Source organism: Lepidochelys kempii, chromosome 3 (assembly GCF_965140265.1).
Source record: "Lepidochelys kempii isolate rLepKem1 chromosome 3, rLepKem1.hap2, whole genome shotgun sequence".
Taxonomy (NCBI): domain Eukaryota; kingdom Metazoa; phylum Chordata; order Testudines; family Cheloniidae; genus Lepidochelys; species Lepidochelys kempii.
The window spans coordinates 193,935,077-193,954,823 of record NC_133258.1 but is presented as its reverse complement, the minus strand read 5'-3'; positions in this window follow the sequence as shown (position 1 = coordinate 193,954,823).

Below are 19,747 nucleotides of genomic sequence, written 5' to 3'. Positions count from 1 at the left end.
AGACACTAGAAGAATAATCAGTATGGACTGAGCATAATAAACCTGGACAAGTGTTACATTTACTTTTCATCGATGACTGGATGCCCACCATGACCCACTGTTGTATGGGAGCCAAACTGCCTAGAATTTTCTCAAGAAACTCTTTGGGGGTGGGGTGAGCAGATGCTCTGACGCATGCTACTCCTCCATCTGAGACTATAGAAAGTCTCAAATGAAAATTCAGTATGTTCAAGTCTCCACAGGCTTGGGGCAACAGTGAGATGTCTGGGGACTCTGCTTAGCTCAGCATGCTCCACTTAACTTGCTTGCTTCTGAGAGGAGAACTGACTGGTGGCTAATGCTGGTCAAACCACCATTAACCCTGGGTGGAAGTGTGAGGAATGGAAAAGAATCAAGAGGAACGCAGTTCCCTCCGAGTTGTGTAGCTGCGGGGACAGATGAACAATGTTTAGGGACCCTCTCCCTGCATGACCACCCCCAGTATGGGGACTCGATTTCTGCATGACTCACCAAGCCCCTCCCGTTATGGAGCTTCAGGCCTACTTTGTCTATCCCACAAGCCTTTTCCTGGGAGGGAAATATCCAGCCCTTACCCCCACCTCAACACTGGTATTTTTTGCTGCTACAGATGGATTAGAAGTTGTTGCTAGTGTGCACATAGCATGGATATTTTCTATTATGATGAAAATTCAGGCAGCAAGTGGAGATAAATACCTACCAACTGATAGCAAGCCTCCCTATCTAATAACTAATCATGCGGGTCTTGCATTTTTCCTAGGCTTAACTAAAAATGATATTGCAAAATATGAGCTTCTATCAATGAGTAATTTAGCAGCAAATTAAAATCTATGCTGGGACCCTGATGTGCTTGCTTTAGTTGACATGCTAGCAGCATGTGAGTTATTTTAATTACTACTTGTATTTGACCCTCTATGGGACTGATCCAGCAGTTTTCAAAAAGGCAAAACTCCCAATAAACTCTGAACTTTGCCTGCCCGCAGGATTAAGCCTTAGAATTGTATGGAACATTCAAAATGGAGCTGAGCAAATAGGACCTGATCCGAAGCCCTTTGAGGTGAATGGAAAGATTCCCATTGTATCAGGCCCATAGTGAACAATTTATTTTAACTATTTTAGTTCTTTTTATCCACAAGTAGTTTTCAGTTTCTTCAGATGTATTTGTCATTCAAGTGAATTTGACAAAAGCCTTTTCAAATGTTTTCTGCTATAAATTCACCATGGATATTCTAAATCTGAGCTGTATTACGTAGTAATGACTGGTCCCATAAGTCACCTGCAGTCGTTTCTGGTCCTAGATTGGGTGAGCACAAAAACTCTTCCAAAGTAAACACTGGCAATTGCTTTGAAGGTTGCTTTCTGCAAACACTTGCGTCAGGAAACTGGATGACAAGGCTGACGCAAATTAATATTTGCAGAATATTTTTATCTGCATTAGTCACCCAAGTCTAATTTTAAACTGTCTAACAAAGAGGAAAGGCGGGAGTCTGTTTGATTTTTGTTCATTTTTACTAAAGATGAAATTTTAGGCCCCAAAATATGTTAGTTTGCTATTAACTGCATTTTTTAATGTTAATTGAAAAGGATGCTACATTGCCAAAAATGAATTGCTTTATTTTCTCCTCTTTTTTAACAAAAAGCCAACTATTTGGAGCATATTTGCCAAGGATGTTGAAGTGATACAGGTGTATGGTGTCTTTTGAAAATATATAGCTGGGATTTTGAAAGGGCCCTGATAGGCGTCCAACTCTCACTGAAATTCAAAGGAAGTAGTCCGTGATGATAGAAACTTGTACTGTAACCTGTTTTGTGAATGCATTTTTGTGCCTACAGTGAATTGGAAACATAAATATTTATGGTTAGGGCCCTGATCTGCAAATGCTTATTATGCATGGGCTTAACTTCACAAATGTGAGTTTTTCCTTTGGTTTAAGGGGCTATTCCCCTTAAGCTAAGCAATGAGTCAGGTGTTTTTTCTGTCTGTTTATAATTCCACTCACACTGAACTGTGGGGCAATTTTATGGGTAGCAAAAATGTGCCTGCATACAGGAAGCTGTGTTGATGCCCAAATGAAACTTTGGTGCTGTATCTCTTGTTACCATTATAGTGACCTTCAATTTTGTATACAGTCTATACACATATGAAAGAATACACCGTAGTCTCATTATACTGCAGCAAAATCTTGGACACACTGGCCATCTATTCATTTATTTTTCTATGAATTTTTCAATGAAGTTAACTGTGTAAAATAAAAACAGAGAGACAGATGCAAAGTTGCCCATCAGTTTTCTAATGGAGCGAGCGCATAATTAATCAGAAATAACACCTAAGAATAACTGGTGCAGAAGGGTATTTCCCAGGGAAGCCACACAGTCTCATCAGGACATAGAGTCAACTTGTATTAATCACATAATAAAATTCGTGCCAATTCGCCTTTGCAACTTTTAGATTTGTTAGCCGGCAACTTTTCATTTCATTATTATATTTGCTCTTTTAGATAATGATGAGTGAAATAGTAGGCCAGAGATCAGAAATCACACAGTCAAACAAACACTCTGAAGCAATTCCTCTGGGGATGAAAGACAAATTATTCACATGGAGACTGGGACAAAGTGTCATCCAAATAGCAAGCACAGTGCCCTCTTGACAGGCCTGACAGGATTATTAACGTGATGCAGGCATTCATTAATGTGAAGCTGTGATATGAAAACTGTGTCATGTTCATGTCCTTGGTCTGTGTGATCCTAACTTTTAGTATGGACTGTTAGAAAATACAACTCTAAACACCATATGGCAATTTTCAAAAGCTGGCTGCTAAGCCAGCTAGGAAGTTCAGCAATTTAGATTTGCTATAATTATTTTGGTATCATATTTGTGACTATGTAATAAACAAAGGCAAGAATATTTTCATTTAGTTATTCTGGTAAGTCGGATCTCAAAGACAATGTTTGCACCCATTGTGTACTGGGAATAACCCTATATTATTAATAGTTTCTGAATGTTCCTCGTATACCTACAATATCAATACCTCATACAATCATATCATACAATGTGCTTTTTTAAAGCATACTGTATGATTCAAGCAAATACTGGAGCACCTCCTTTTGATATCGTTAGAACTTTAGCAATGCTTAAAGTGTAATGTGTGTTTCAGTGCTTTTCTGAATAGGGATGGACTTAAGCATGTAATGAAGTGCTTTCCTTATCTGAGCTTTAAACAGATTTATTTTGAAAGAGATGTTACATTGCCAATACATATTTATTGTGTTATTTTCTCCTCTTTAACAACAAGCCAAATATTTGGGTTTAATTGATGCAGATGGTATGAATGTCACCCCATGGGGTACGTTTTTAGATGTTTTCATTTGCAAATTTTGTACCAGCATTTTTCACCTGCAGTTAAATTGTGGATGACAATCTAATTCCTGTCTCTGTCTACCCAATTGTTAGTTTTGAGTTCACTGAAGAGAGGCCTTGTCCATTTTCAGGGATGTTGGGCTGCAGACATGTCTACATGTTTTCCACACTGTGTTGACTGGTCAGTTATGTAACATCTTTGTGTGGGAGCCCTGAGAATGATCTCTGCTAATCTTTGTTGTGTAGGTAGAACTCATGTGGAAGTGTGTAGGGGACATGAGTTGCCTATCAGTGGGTTGGTTATTGTGGATGTTGTCTTACCATGGTTTGCTGCCATCCTTCAGTGGGTTCTACTTATTTCTGCAACACTTGCATCATCTACCTTCTGGCCGTTATATGAGCAATATGGTGTCTCCCTCCCATGATGACTGTGCTGTGGGGTTCCTGTCAAGTCCTGGGGCTCCTATCCAGAGATGCGGCAGCTTGCGCAAGAGCACTGTTCTTCTATGCTGTTTCTCCCTATACCACAAATTTTTGTGCTTGGGCAGAAGAGTGGCCACTTTATTTAGGGATTTGGGCATCCAATGGGAGCATTATACATTGCTCATGCTGGAACGCTGGAATTATATGTATGTAATTGGCGACCTTCCGATCCTTCCTTGAAGTGTTCAGTCCTACTGTTCATACCAGAGCGATGAGTGTGGTATAAACACCCAACAGGCACTTGTAACTACCTAGATTATTTTCTGCAGCATGATGCAAATGGATAAGCTAACCATGAAACACAGAAAACTTCACCACAGTAAAAAGTTGTATCAACTATAAAGTTAAGAAATCCCTCTTGAAACAGAATCACAGTCACAATTGTATAGCATCCCCACATTTCTAACAGGCCTAGTTATGTACAACTTTTCCAATGATCTCCACCTCCAAGTGAGTGAAGGTTCCTTTGGAAATATAAGATGCAGGCAGATTGTTGAAATTAGGAACTAGAGAATGGTAATGTAGAGTTAGTCAAAAATTTATCTATATGTTATGAAACGATAACTAGTGGTAATAAAAGAAGAAATCAAAAGCTTTTCCAAACAACGTGATTCATTGTGGTTACTCTTTTTGTGCTCTCTGGATGTCAGCAGGAATTGAAGTGGCTTGTAACTTATATAAATCACCTGTCTGTCTGCATCCATTCAAGAGATAGTGTATTAACTTTGTATTTGTATTAACTTTAAATTTATATTAACCTTTTCATAGCTCCAAGAGCTTTACTGGTGGTTTAGAGAAAGCAAACCAGTTAGTGTTAATGATTTGAGTTCAAAGGTGACATACAAAGGAAACAAATATGTCAGGCCATTTTTACTTCTTTTAGATGCATAAAGAAGGCCTGGAAGCATTCTCTCTCTCTTTAAAATAAATCATAGAAATGTCTCATCGTTCCCTGGTTTTGTTGGTGGCCATCTTGGAGGGCTCAGATATGGAGTGGGATCTTTTTTACACTTGTTTGAAGGCTAAAGAGTGCTGTGTTCTTCACAAACAGAAGTTGTCCCAAAAGTGTTTGTGCTAAATACATATATACAAAGATAAGCACTTAAATGATCTATCTAAAAACATCACCACTCAGTAAATCTGTATTTCTTCTTTTCATTATACCTATGATATAATAAATCCTACCAGTTCTCCAGGCAACCATAGAGTAGGGCAGTGGTTCTCAACCTTTCCAGACTACTGTACCCCTTGCAGGAGTCTGATTTGTCTTGTGTACCTCCAAGTTTCACCTCACTTAAAAACTACTTGCTTACAAAATCAGACATAAAAATACAGAAGTGTCACATCACACTGTCACTGAAAAATTGCTTACTTTCTCATTATACCATATAATTATAAAATTGGAATATAAATATTGTACTTACATTTCTGTATATAGAGCAATATAAACAATTCATTGTCTGTATGAAATTTTAGTTTGTCCTGACTTCGCTAGTACTTTTTATGTAGCCTGTTGTAAAACTAGGCAAATATCTAGATGAGTCGATGTACCTTCTAGAAGACCTCTGCGTATCCCCAGGGATATACGTTCCCCTGGTAGAGAACCCCTGGAGTAGGGTACTGATGTCAAATAGACTAGTCAAGACCAAATGGAAAACCCTGTTTAAATATGTAGGCTCTCTTAATACATCATAAAGAAACAAAAAGTTATTCAAAAACAATTTTTCCTTTGGAAGCTCACCTTTACTATCTGGAACAGAAAGCCCATCTTTTTAAATTACTAAGCTAACCATACAATGAAGCTTTGGGTTTATAAGTGCCTTTGAAAATATCTAACAGGAATTTAACTTTAGGGCTTGGTCAGAAACATGCTGATATACACTAGCTGAAGATCTGGCCTTCTGTCTAATCCTCAGAATATCTCTTTATTTTTCCTGTGTAGTTGGAGTTTGGTTCTGTTGTTCTGATTCTTTAAAATTTGAAGAAATCAGGTATTCCAGGCTGTTCTGTTTTATTTTCTCACCATCTCTGTCTCTACGTTTTGTAAAGTACTCACTGAAATAAACAGTTGATGAACGGTGGTGCAATAAATGTACAGATGTTCTCTCAGCATGCAAACTAGGTTTATGATCTTTCTCTCCATGATTGTATATCTTGTACCTTTACTATACATAAATGTAATGGTAGCTGTTTAATCTGATTTTATGTGGTAGAACTCTTCATGCATATTAGAGGCTTATAGCTCATCTAAGGACTTTTGTTCTTTACATTGCATGAATAGTCGTGCCTTCCACATTTCTCTCTAAACACATGAAATTGTACCTCAGCATGGATTATTTGAAGCACAATGGACATTAGCAGAGAGGAAAGGCAAAACTTTTTTTTAATCTGCCCCCTGCTTTATTATTCATGAAAACAGACTATTTCTTGACTTTAGTTTTTGAACTTTCTTGAAAGACAGCGAAAAAGTCTCCTGGGTCATCTTATCTTTGTATCCATCATCTCCCTGTCCCTTCTTTAAAATGGAAGGGTATACTTTTATGTCATTCATTTATTGTTTTCCTTCAGTGGCATATGCAAGATTCCCATTTAAGAGTGTCCACGCCAAACTAGATGAAAGTCCAAGGGATGCTTTCATTCAGGAGGCAGTACAGATATGAAAGAATTGTGGTATAAAATATGCTATGTTCGCTGCACTCCTTTTGAACCATTCTTAGAAATAAATAGCACCTACAGCATGTTCTCAAAGGAAATATTTACATCACTTACACCTATCTATACACCTTCTAGGTATGTTATGTGGAAGGAAATATCTATCAATTTCTCCTTTGAAACACTGGTTAGATTCATCAATTGTGCAACTGGATTTTTTTCTTTTGTATTTTTAAACTCTGTTCATTATGTTTTTATACCATAGGAAATAGCCCAAGATCATGTATTAATTTACATGATAGGTATTTGTTACTGTTCATGCCTTCCCAATTATCTAATGGCATCATTCACTGCATCATCTGATTTATGCATTGTGATTAGCAGAATGCTCATGTTTGCACCAGAGCAGACACCAAATTTTACAGGATGATTGCAAATCTGTTTGGGATTAAGATTCATTATTTTCAGTTGTGCCCATTTTTGTTTGGTATACTTGTAGTTCCCTCATCAGGGCTTGATCCTGAATTCCTTCTCCACTCAAAGTCCAATTATCTTTATTATTTTTCTTACCTGTCTCTTCAGTAACTGATTCTGCAATGCGGCTCCCCTTGGAAAAATGGCTATATAAAAATGGGACCACTTCACTCACCAGATATGCTACCTGTGGACTAAATTGATACAACACAACCATACAGCTGCTCTGCCCCAGTGAAGGAACTGTGTCATAGGATAGGTCTACACTGCAATGTAAGCCCAGGGTTAGTGCGACTTGAGTCAGCTGACTCTTGTTAAGGAACCCTGGGCTTGAACATCTACACTGTATTTTAACCCTAGGTTAAGAATTTTCTGACACATGCTTGAACCTAGGGCCCTGGCATAAGGTTACCATCTTTCAAATGCAAAAAAACTCGGCACCTCTTCCCACAAGGCAAGCCCGTCATAACCCCAACCCTCAACCACAAGTCAACTTCTCAACCCTCCCCCCACTCTCACATGGCTCAAACCCTCTCTGACACATGTCGTGCACTTGTGTGTTGGTGGACAGACAGCTGTTGTATTTTCAACAGCTTTGATCTGTTATTGCTTAAACTGCGAAAATGGGAACACTGCAGCATCTTTAGCTGGACACAGAAACTTTTAACATTAGATATCCCAGAGTATTGTGGTAATAATGTAAATCTTTAGACCTACATACAAAAAAGGCAGATTAAATTATTTTCCTGGCAACTGGAAAATACATTAAAAAATGGCCAGGCTGCCCTACTCTGGTGTCCACACTGCAGTGTGCAGACACAAGTCAAAGTAACTGTATCCCACAGTCCCTAGTACCCACCACCCATAAATGTGGCCGCTTTAGCCCTAGGACCATGGTGCACTGTGGGAGAACTTTACTGCCCGTGCTGCTTGTTACTAGGAAGCAGCTCACTTTGCAAAAGGCTTGATCAGTTTGCTCTCCATTGCAAACCCATGAGACTCTGATAGTGTGTTTGCAGATCAGTGATCAGAACAGAATGGGTTAATGCTGACCTGAGCTGCTGCCATTTCCAAAGGGGGAGTGGCTTCTGTTTTCGATAGTGGATTACTGATTGTTGGAATAGAGAGGACCACGGACGTAGTCCCATGGAATTGTGGGATACTTCTGGATGATTCCTGGGACCCAAGTCAAGTGGGGCTATGTCTCTACTGCAAAGAAATAGGGCTCAGACGTTGGGCTCCAGCTTGACTCGAGCTCAGACCCTGGGTCCTGGTTTGACTCGAGCTCGGACCGTCAAAGCCTTGCATTAGCACAATTGCAGTGTAGATGCAAGGAGTGGTCAGGTTTGAGGCTAGGCTTGAGCAAAGGCCTGCATTGTAGTGTAGACATATGTGAGTCACAATACATCCCTTTTTACCCCCTTGCTCTAAGGGGCAGGAGAAGTAAATTACTGTAGCCCTTGCAAGTGTACAGTTGACTCCTCCCCTATCTCCTAGCTAATGTAGGGGGAGAGGACCAGAACTAAAACACCTGCCACATTCTGCCTCCACCATACCACTTGTTTCCAAGGGAGTATCCTGATAGCAGTGGGGGTTTTGCATACCAGACCTATTCCCAAGATCCAAGTGGCCAAGCAAGGGAAAAAAAGAGGAGGGACTGGCTCATCCTTGCCTCCCTGCTCCTCTGAGTAAGACCAAGGGAGCACTCTAGCTCTGTGTGAATTAATAGTCAGAACTGCTGACATTAATTATTTCTGTTTATAAAAGTTAGAAAGGCAGCTTTGTCGTTAGGTGCCCCTGACATGAATTTGAAATCTAACTCAACATCAGTCAGCAATACTCTATCATCCACAAATTTTCCTCAAAACTCACCCATCCCTCCAGAGAATGTAGCAGAAATAAGCTTTTTACTCTGTTAACCCCGCAGGGGCCAGCACAGCTATGGGACAGTGAGCTGGATTCCATTCCACCTTCTGCAGCAGCAGCATCCACAACAGAATTGTTTACTAATGTCCAGCGATTTGCACATATACAAACTTACTGAGAGCAGTGGACTTGTAGAAGCATCACTGAGGATGCTAGAAAAGCTTTGATATGGAAACCGTGGAAAGATAGAAATTATGGACTCCACTATGTTGTTAAAAATTACAATAGAAAAATATTCTGTAGCTCAACCACATATATGGGTATATGCAGGAATCACTGGGTGAAATTCAATGGTTTATGTTATGCAAGAGGTCAGACTAGAAGATTACCATGGTCCCTTCTGACCTTAAAATCTATGATTTATTACAGGGTCATTTTTCAAAGCAGAACCGTATTCTGTGTGTTCACAAGACCCACTGAAGACAATGGGAGTCTTGCCTGCATAAAGATAGCAGGGCAATCTAACTTAAGAAATGTTGATGTTTGATCAGTTTTGTCTTCCTGAACTTCTCTGATCTGACCTACTAGAGATGAACTCAGCTTGTCAACTATATTCAACACTGAGAAATTACCTTTTTGGAATGCTCAAGTTCCATACACTCTCTGTTGTATCTGGATAACGGAGATGCTATGATAACCCCTGGATGGGTCTCTTCTAGAGTTTGATTATTTCTCCAGGACAAGCAACACAGTTTGGGAACGTAAGCATATCTTTGCAAAGTACCCTTTGAAATCCAGTTGGGTAAATGACTGGTGTAAATTGCAAGCCAGGACACATCAGTAACATTTCATTTTGAATTAAGGTTTCCTGAGAAGCACAGTCCTTCAGCTCTTTGCTCCTAATCTTTTGGAAGGAAAACTGCCTCTCAAGCTCTTTTGAGTTCTGTAGCTTGTTTTGTTTAAAGGAGAGTGCAGTGGTGATTAGACAGACGCAAGCTCTTGAGCGCACCTCCTTTTACACTTTCTAAAACTGACACACTTGGGGGCTGCCAGATAGTGCTGTATACTTCCCAGAACTGGCAGTAAAAGACCATGGAGTTTAGAATGGCAATGAACACATGAGCTGCAAATGGAGAGGGTAATGCCCTGGTTAAAAGGGCTGAAAGGATACAAGAGTAAAATGCTAATTTCCTTAGAGAAAGGAGAATAATGAACTAACAAGGAAGTTAAAGTCAGACCGAATAGAGGCTACTCAGCACCTGTCAGTTTCAGGCCACTAGCCTCATCGGGGTCAAGAAAACTTCTTCACTGTTCTTGCTCTTTTCTCTCATTGTTTTATTAAGCTGGAAGGATGATGGAGGTAGAAGGACAGAGAGATTATTCGACTAGTCTTCAAAGAGCTTGTGATGTCAGATCTTTATGAATCTAATGTTGCCAGCCTGCTCTGTGTTAATCCTGAAGATTAACAGGCACGTCATAGCAGACAATCCCGCGGGTGAGGGCACTTTTAACTCTGGAGGAAGGGGAGAGCAGATCGCTCTCAACATTTGCACTGCTTCAAACTGCTAAAGATAGAGTTAGGCAACACCAGTAACAGGAAACTTCTGTCCGCTAAACGTGCACTGTCCATATGGCTTATGTCCTGATGTGTGTCGAGCTACACCAAGTGAATGGAGAAGCAGAGCCTCGATATGGGCATTTTCAGAAGGAAAAGAGCTAAACGGGTATCTTACAGCTGCCCATTGATATGAGCAACCCATAGCCAATTCTATTACGATCCCTGATTAGATACGTGATTAGCTAAATATTTGTGTTTTCCGAGTGAAGTATTCATGACACAGATTTAGAGCAAAAATTGAAATATGGCATTTTTTCTCCTTTTGTTTTGGAAGCTTTGCAATGCTTCATGTTGCGTTAAAGTATGACAAAACATAATGGAGATGTCAATGTGGGCTTCATGGTAGCCGAGTGTCCTAATGGATAATGCACTGGATCGGGACTCAGGAGACAGGGCTCTATTCCCAGCACTGTCATTGGTTAGCTGGGTGACCATGAGCAAGTCACTTCACTGCTGTGCCTCAGTTTCCCAATCTGTAAAATGTGGATAATGATACTGACCTTCATTGAAAAGTGCTTTGAGATCTACTGTTAAAAAACACTATGAAAGAGTTTGGCATTATTATTACTATTGCACAAGAAGAACATAGTAGTGCATTAGAAAGTTTGTTGGAGTGTTCACACTGAAAGTAATGGTTAAGGGGGGCAGCTTGAAAGCAAATATTTAAAAAAATCTGTTATTTATAAAACCTTAAATTAATAAAATGAAAGCAAAATCAAACTCCAATTTACTTTTCACTCTTTGTATCGAGTATTTACTTTTTGTGTTTCTCCCATTTCGGAGAATGTCTTACTTTAGTGTATAATCAGTCCAACTTTCAGGTGCTCTGTGTTGCCAACACTGCAGAGGTCTGTTTATTTTTTAAAAGAAAAAAAACCTGTTTCCACTGTGTTTTTTGTTTTAAAGGCACAGGAACACTTTTCCTAATTCTTTATGTTGTAAAATTTTGTTTTTACAAAAAATCTACATTTTTAGCCAAATTTGAGTTGATAGCATCCAGTGGTAAAGCTGTGATAAAAATGACAGAAACCAGACAATTAAATTAAAGTTGACAGTCTGTCCCAATTTAAAGTGTCATGGGAAAGATTGCACACCTAATGAACCCAGCATAGAATCACTTTTGATGGATCTGCTAAAAACTCAGTATGTGGTGTTTTCACCTAATTTCAGACTTGCCAACTCTTGCAATTTTATTGTGAGCCTTGTGATATATTTCTTAAAGTCCCAGCTCCTGGAGTCATGTGATTACATGAGAATCTCATCTTTTATTTAAAGGGTAAATTACTCTCTCTTTTGGCTGTAGAGAAAAACTTGAAAATGTAAACACTAAAGGCTCAAAAACCAAGTGGCAAATAGAAAGAATATCCCTAAAAAATGAAATTGATGATTTTTGAACACTTAGGGTTGGCAATACTGGATTTCATTTTAAAATATGTTATGCTATACTGAACAGCAGAAAGTAAAGCCTGTCTTTGTCTGTGAACTTTCCTCTATCTTTGGAAAATTCCCTTCCTGTCCCACTGAGAATTAAATATATATTTTAATTGAGCTATATGTATGTGATTGTTAGTTGAATAGGAAGGAATTTTCCTAACAGAGAAATCACTCTCTCTTTCATGTTCATTCACATTTGGGTCTACAAGGTACATACTGCTTCTCCTGTACAAAGTGTAGGTCACTTATAGACACCAGTGTCAAGATCCTGGGCTGTGTTATATCTGTATTTGAACTGTTCCACCAGTGCAAAGTATCCCTACAGACTGCCTAGACCGCCCCTAGAAGATCATCTCTGTGTAGGTGGTGCAAAGCTATCAAAACTGCTCCTACACCAACACTTCATCCAGACACTGAGATTTCTCCTAGCAGCCTTTTGGCTGAATCCTCAGATACACAGGGCTCCACCTTGGACATAATCATGGTGCTAATGCTGTCACGTGATCCTGCTTATGACTCCTGAGAAAACAATCTCTATTTTCCTTATCTGTCAATGCTCAAAAGGTGGTTCTTGGAACAATCCCATCATTCAGCCTAGAACCAACTCCTTATGCTATAAATCACAGGATATAGCACTGTAATCCTCTATTCTAAGCCATTTTGTCCAGTGGGAGAGCTATGATGCAGTGTGGATGTCCTCACAACAGGGAAAATATATCTAGGCAAGGCTAATGCCATGCGCTCTATCAGCTGGCTGAAAGGGACAAAAAGTCTTCAATATCTGGGTGGATCACAAGGCATATATCTGAGGCATACAAGGTAAAGAGCTTGTCCTCTGCACACAAGCCTCACTCCCTGAAAGCAGCAATGATCTTTTGGGTGGTGACATTCCCTTAAGAGGAAAAATGCAAGGTGGCCACCTGGTCCTTTGTGCATTCCTTCATGAAACACTTCAAAGTGGATGGGCAACCCTTATCTGACAGGGTAGTTCAGAGAATGGCTGCACAGTAGAGTGCCTCAGTCAATCAGGAAACTGTGCCTTGTTATTTTTGCTCACCTATTTGTTACACAAATCTATTTTCCCTCCCTCTCTCCACTCAGCTGATAAGATGCCCTTGTAGGATCTATGGAACATACTGTGGTGAAGAATAGAAAAATGTATAAGTGCTTATCCCAACATTTCCTTTCTTCAAGTAGTAATGTCCGCAATTCCAGCCCACCCTGGGTAAGGGAAAGGATCACTATTCGCTAGTCTTGGGCAAGTGCCAGGGAAATCTATTATTCAAAAGAAAAAAACCCCAAAACCAGGAATTCCATGTCTTGGGATTTTGCTGTATTCAGCAGAGCCTAAGCTTTCACATGAAAAATTAAGTTCCTACCACTTCCTATTGCAAACACCCCATTTTCCATGTAAATCAGTGTATGGCTGCTGGACTAAAGCAGACACACACTGACCTGTCTGCAGAAATCATAACAGAAGCACAGAAGTGAAATCTCTCTCTCACACACACACAAAATTAGAATCAACTATAGTTGATATAATATTTAATACTTATCTGATTTTTATCAAATCAATTTACATGTTGATCCTATGGTATCAACTTTTAGGTTTCTCAGGAAAACCCAGTTGTATCTCCCCTTATTGTGTTTTAAATGACAGGTTTGTTTTATGAATTAGTAGCAACTTCTCATTCACCCTTTGACAAAAATGATGGTACAAACATTTCCTTCTAAATGCTTTTCTGTTAATGAAGGATTTACAGTTTGTGGACATAGTCAGAAGGGCTCTCCTTATAATATACTGAGACTTACAACTCATTTCTTTTGCGTCCTGCAGAGGCCCATAAAAAAACCCCCACAGTATCTTGAAATAGCTTGTGATTTCTTTGCAAATTATTGTTAAGGAACATGGCCCATTGCCTTTAAAAGTGTGCAGTTTTAAAAAAATAAACATGTTGCTGATGATCATAGTGGAGAAACAACTGTTTTCTGTTGTGTGGTAAAAATTCTTGGGGCTGGAGAGTTTTAGGTTGATATGGCAGTATTGTTTTGGGTTCCAACTTACTGCCTAGAGTAGTCACACTTGGCTGGGTGCAGAATAAGAACTGCCTGTGGAGTTGGAACATGCCCGAAAGTGAAGCATGCCGATACTAGTATCAATTAGACAGTGACCCAGAAATTCTTGGAAGAATGATTTTTCAGCTATATCCTGTCTCCAGGGTTTATAACCCTACCACTAGCTCCTCACTGGCTCCTACGTTGAAAGCTGGACCAACTAGAGAATGAGTCAGGGGAAGATAGGGGAGAACAAATTTCAACTACTATTCCTAAAAGAAACAAATCATGCAGGGAAATGAATACTCAAAGCTCTTGGACGAACAATGAAGCAGCAATTTCAATGATAACTGTGACCAGGTTTATATTCAGTGCTGGGCCAAAGTGTCACCTACAGAGATGTACTAGCAGTTTGGTTTCCATAATAAAAGTTGCACTTGTCAAAGTATTTTAATGGCATCTAGGCACTTTACTAGGCCTCAAATTCTTGATGACTTTCCAGGTCATGCAAGCACCATTTGCATCAGCTGACCCTACCAACCTCTCTCATTCTTTCTAAGTCTTATGAAGAACATTAAACGTGCAGATGCAATTATTGTATAATAAAGTATTGATTTCCTAAGAAACCCTCTAACGTTTTCTTTCATAACTAGCATTTACAAGGGATTGAGAATTAACCACCTATAAATGGATTACAATTCTGAAATATCAGCTCCCTTTTACTAAAAACTACCAAATAGAGCAACACGGTGTCCTAGAACCTGAACATGCATTGTAGAGTTTCAGTGATGCCTGAAACAAGAAACATAAGTCTAGTATAAAATTGAGGTTATAAAATGCAGCTTTTGTCTCTGAATACTGCACTTTATAATTGACTTTATTTCCCTGTTACTCTCAGCTAGCTGACATTGTCCTAGCATGTGTTTCACAGGTTTTCCCCAGTAATTTCTATTTTCTGCTGCACTGTCTCCCCATGAGGGTAGCTCTGGTCAGTTTCAGGCATCAGAGCAAACAAAGCATTTGTTGCTCCATTCGACTTTTTTGATTTTGGCAGCGTAACTCTCAGGGGGAAGGTAAGGCTTAGTGTTATGCTCCTGGAAGAGACTATTACCACACAGGTACTGTCTGATCATAAACACAATCCAAGTTGCCTGTTGTAAGTTAACTCTATAATAAGCTGCCAGGGAGCATTTTCTAGGGCATCACATAAATGGGATCAATAATACCCAAGTGAGGAACAACAACTATATCCTTATTTCAGTAAAAGCAAATCAATGAACAATGTAACTATGGACTGGTTCCTAACATGTCAGGACCCGATGAGGATGTCGATGTGTATGATGCTGCAAGACAGCTGCCTTAACTTATGCCACTGGTGTAAGAACCCGCAGGGACTTCATGCCAGTGGAGAATGAGTTGTAGTGCAGCCCACCCCACTCTGTTCCGCCCCTCCCTACCCACGCCCCAGCCCCAGAACACCCTGACACACCTTGTCTCGTTTTGTCGAGAGATGGAGTTTAGTCAGCGGAGTCACCTCCACCAGCTTTCCACTGATGGAATCTCCCCTGTCTATCTCAGCCTGCTTGGAGACCACTTGCGCAATTTACACAGTGCAAAGAGTCCTTGTTGCTGTATTTTATTTGCTAGTGATTGTTTTGGTTAGAGCTGTAGTTATTGGGCGTAAATGAATTAAGTCTCACAACTCCCGTGAGAGGCAGGGAAGCGGTATGATGCTCATTTGACAGATGGACAAAATGTCACAACAAGAGGTTTAGTAAATTGCCCAAGTGCTGGGAATAGGTATCCTGGTTCCCAGTCATGTTCTTGAGCCTCTAGATCTTCCTTCCCTTTGTAGAAATGTTGTGTTCTTGTTGGTCCTATGTAGGATTTGAATCCCCAAGGCCAAAATGGGAATTAAATCACATCCAGTGCAGTTATACTTGCTTATTAGCATTGAGGGAGCTAATTATTACAGTCTAAGATAACATGAAAACTTGGACTCCCTGCATCTGCCCTTTTCCAGCTAGCAATTCCAGTTTCCTTTCAGCTGGCAGAGAACTCTGACTTAACTTATAAGCATTATTTTTTCATCATGCTGATTGCAGAAGAAAAATCAGTCCAAGAAAGAGACACAGACATCAAATTTCAACTAACGATATACAAAATTTAGATTGCAAGTATTGATTTCTGACTAATATCATGCAAATTGCTGCTATAAAACTGAAGCCCTGTTGACATTTTAGTCAATGCCCAGCTTGTATCCATCATCCCAGAGTCTCCAGTCTGGATTCAAATACTCATATACTCAGCTGTATTCTTATTCTCATCCTCTACAGTGTTTCCCCTCAGTCTCTCTAGTAATGTCTTGTTGGGAAAAATCACTCAGCTAAATGTGCCTTTTGTATTCTAATAAAATGTTTGCTGGATTGCTACACTAACCCTTCTAGGGAGCATTATTGCCTTCTTTGAGTAGTGTCCCTATGGATGCTCCATGGTAGTGGCGCTTGCTTCACTGTGCTGCTGCTGGGAGAACTTTGGTAGCAGTGTCTGTTCAGCCTGCACATGTGCTGTCCCTTCTCATGCTCTGCCGCAAGGCTAGCCAGCGTTGCCTGCAGGAATCTTCCTCAGTTCCTTCTGAACTGCCCCTGCTTAGAGACGGAGCTATTAGCTGTCCATTTGTTGGATCATTAATTCTATTGTTCAAACTTAAATAGTTACTAATCTTTCTTTATTTGTTAGTTTAGAGTTTCCTTTGATTTTCTTTAAAAACATTTTTTTTTTAAATCTACTTCTTCCTCTTTCTCCGGTGACTACCCTGGTGTGGGGTATGCCTGGTTCACCGAGGTTTAAGAGGTGCCTCTCCTGTAAAGAGGCCATCCCTGTAACAGATGGATATTCTGATTGCGTCCATTGCCTTGGGGAAAAACCACATTCCCCAGAACTTGTGTTTTTTGTCAGCAGCTGAAGCCGTGATCTTGAAAGGATAGAGAGCTTAGACTTAAATTCCATCTAACAGAGGCAGCTCTCCAACCTCCTTCAGACCTGTGCCAAGGTTCACCCAGAGGATGGGAATCTTCACCACAGCCCTCCACACCCAAAGGTGGTGAACATGTAGCATGGCCCACCATGCATCAAGGCACCCTCCATCAGCCTCTGCATCCAGAGCCTCTGAACCTCCCAAAGAGATGAGGGAGGAACAGGAGGCTGACCTCAGTGAAGAGGTCACATAACTAACCAATATCTCCTCCTTCATTAGACAAATCAGTGATGCCTTTTCTGCCATCTCTAGAAGATGACTTTAAACTCTTTAAACTCAAGACCTAGCTAAGGGTATGTCTATACTACCCACCAGATCGGAAGGCAGCGATCGACCCAGTGGGGGTTGATTTATCGCGTCTAGTCTAGACACGATAAATCGACCTCTGAGTGCTCTCTTGTCAACTCCTGTACTCCAGCGCCGCGAGAAGTGCAGGCAGAGTCAATGGGGCAGCAGTTGACTCACTGCAGTGAAGACACCGTGGTGAATAGGTCTAAGTATGTCAACTTCAGCTACGTTATTCACGTAGCTGAAGTTGCGTAACTTAGATCAATCCCTCCCCTCTCCCCAGTGTAGACCAGGCCTTAGAGGGTGGCAGACACTCTGCAATTACCTCCAGAGGAGATAAAAGAATTACACTGTAAACTGATGACATTTTGCACTCTTCTTCATCCAGAGTAGCCCTCCCAATCAACGAGGCTCTCTTGGATCCTACCCTCATGGGGAGACAGTGCAGCAGAAAATAGAAATTACCCCATGAGGGTAGCTCTGGTCAGTTCCAGGCATCAGAGCAAACAAAGCATTTGTTGCTCCATTCGACTTCCTTGCACTGATCAGAGGTATACATGCAAGGGTCATGACCTTGTGCAGTAACCATGGTTCTTCAAGATGTGTGTCCCTATGGGTGCTCCACGGCCTACCCTCCACCCCTGTACTTGTCAGGGACTCCGCAGTGGAGAAGAAACTGAGGAGGTTTCACCTGCAGAATGCTGATTAACCTCATGGCAGAGCATGAGGAGGGACAGTGAATGTGTGGGCCTAACAGACGCTGCTACCAACATTCTCTGATCATCAGGGCAGGGATGCAAGCGCACCTACAGTGGAGTCAATGTTCCCTCTAATTTTTGACAGGCCAGGTGTGCAAAAAAATTCTGTGCAAACTGTTGTGTGCGTGGTGTTTCGCCGTGTGCACGGGGTTTAGGATCTGTGTGCGTGCGCACACGTGCACAGCTTAGAGGGAACCGTGAGTGGAGCATCCAAAGAAAGACACAAATCGAAGAACTATTGTTAATGCATAAGGTGAGTAACTTCCTCTTTTAAATTTGTTTTTTAAATTTGTTTTAGCTACAGTAGAGTAACGGAAGCATTAATATCTGGGATTTAACTCTGCTGGGCGAACGTGTATTTTCAGGAAGTGGGATGTGCTGAATTGTGAATATTATATCCCATGTGTATCATCAGAGGTTTCATAAAGGCTTTTGCTTGTCAAAGATTGGTGAACATCCACTAGTATTCTGGAGACTCATAAGCCTGAAAGGATGAAGATTTGCCCCATGATTTTCCCGCCTGAAAATATAGTTCATCCCATTGGTTTGCCCTAGGTGTAGCACATGTGTTGGATAGATACAGTGCAACAGCCGATTTCCCCTTCAGATCATGGGGTTTTGGACTTTATGTTAATTATGCACTTTGAATAGCTGTGAGGGACTGAAGCATGTTCTGAAGGGTTAGCTCCTAGGTGCTGATCCGTGTGATCCCTGCCAGCCTCTGGAGCTGTTTTGCCAGGACCTCCACACCTAAATCTCATGGTTTCCCAGCATGAAGCAGGAACCCATGGTGGATTCATGATCAGCAGTAGGTATTTCCCTACCAATCTGCTTTGTAGAGTGGCTCTTCCCTGGCCATGGCACCTCAGATAATCGACATGCTCTTGTTTTACTTAAGAACTCTGCAATGAGAGTAGCTCAAAGATACTTTTTGACTTTAATCCCCTCCAAGATGTGATGATCTAGGTAGCTACTGTATCTCACTGTCAGGATTAACCTCATATTCCTGCAACTTCTTCTGACATTAATACAAATTTTAAACTAAACTGTGAAAAAGTGTTGTTTCTTCCCTGGGGTATAAATAAATTCCACAGAGACTGGTACATATTAATTACTGCAGGGAGATCTGAGTCAGGGACTTATAGTTTTTTGTTTTTATTTTAAAATAGATTTTGTGCAGGATTTTGTTTTCTTCTGAATGGGCCCTTTGTCTAACAGTACCAGAAAGGATGAGCTATTGAGTGACTTGCCTTCATGGCCCAATGAACAACAACAACAACAACAAAAAAAACACTGCTCCTATTACCTGGGGACATTCAAGAAGGCAAGTGCAATTAGTCAGCAGATAATTAAGCTGTGCATAATTGGAATACTAGAGACAAATCACCTTCAGTCTACAGCTGCACCAGGGTCATGTGAAGCATTCCTTTGAGAGACCACATTTTGACCAACATTTTACATACCTTTCAGCTGAAAGATGTGTCTTCAGCAAATAGAAGCATTTCTTCTGAAATGCACAAACTTCAGACCCCATCCTGCAGCCCTAACTTATGGGAGTGGTTCCATCAGAGTCAGAGAGTTTAAGGCCAGAAAGGATCACTAGATCAACTAGTCTTACCACTCGTCTAGCACAGACCACCAGCACCTGCACGCTAAACCCAAGAACCAAAATGAGACCAAAGTGTTGCAGCCCACAGGAGACTAGA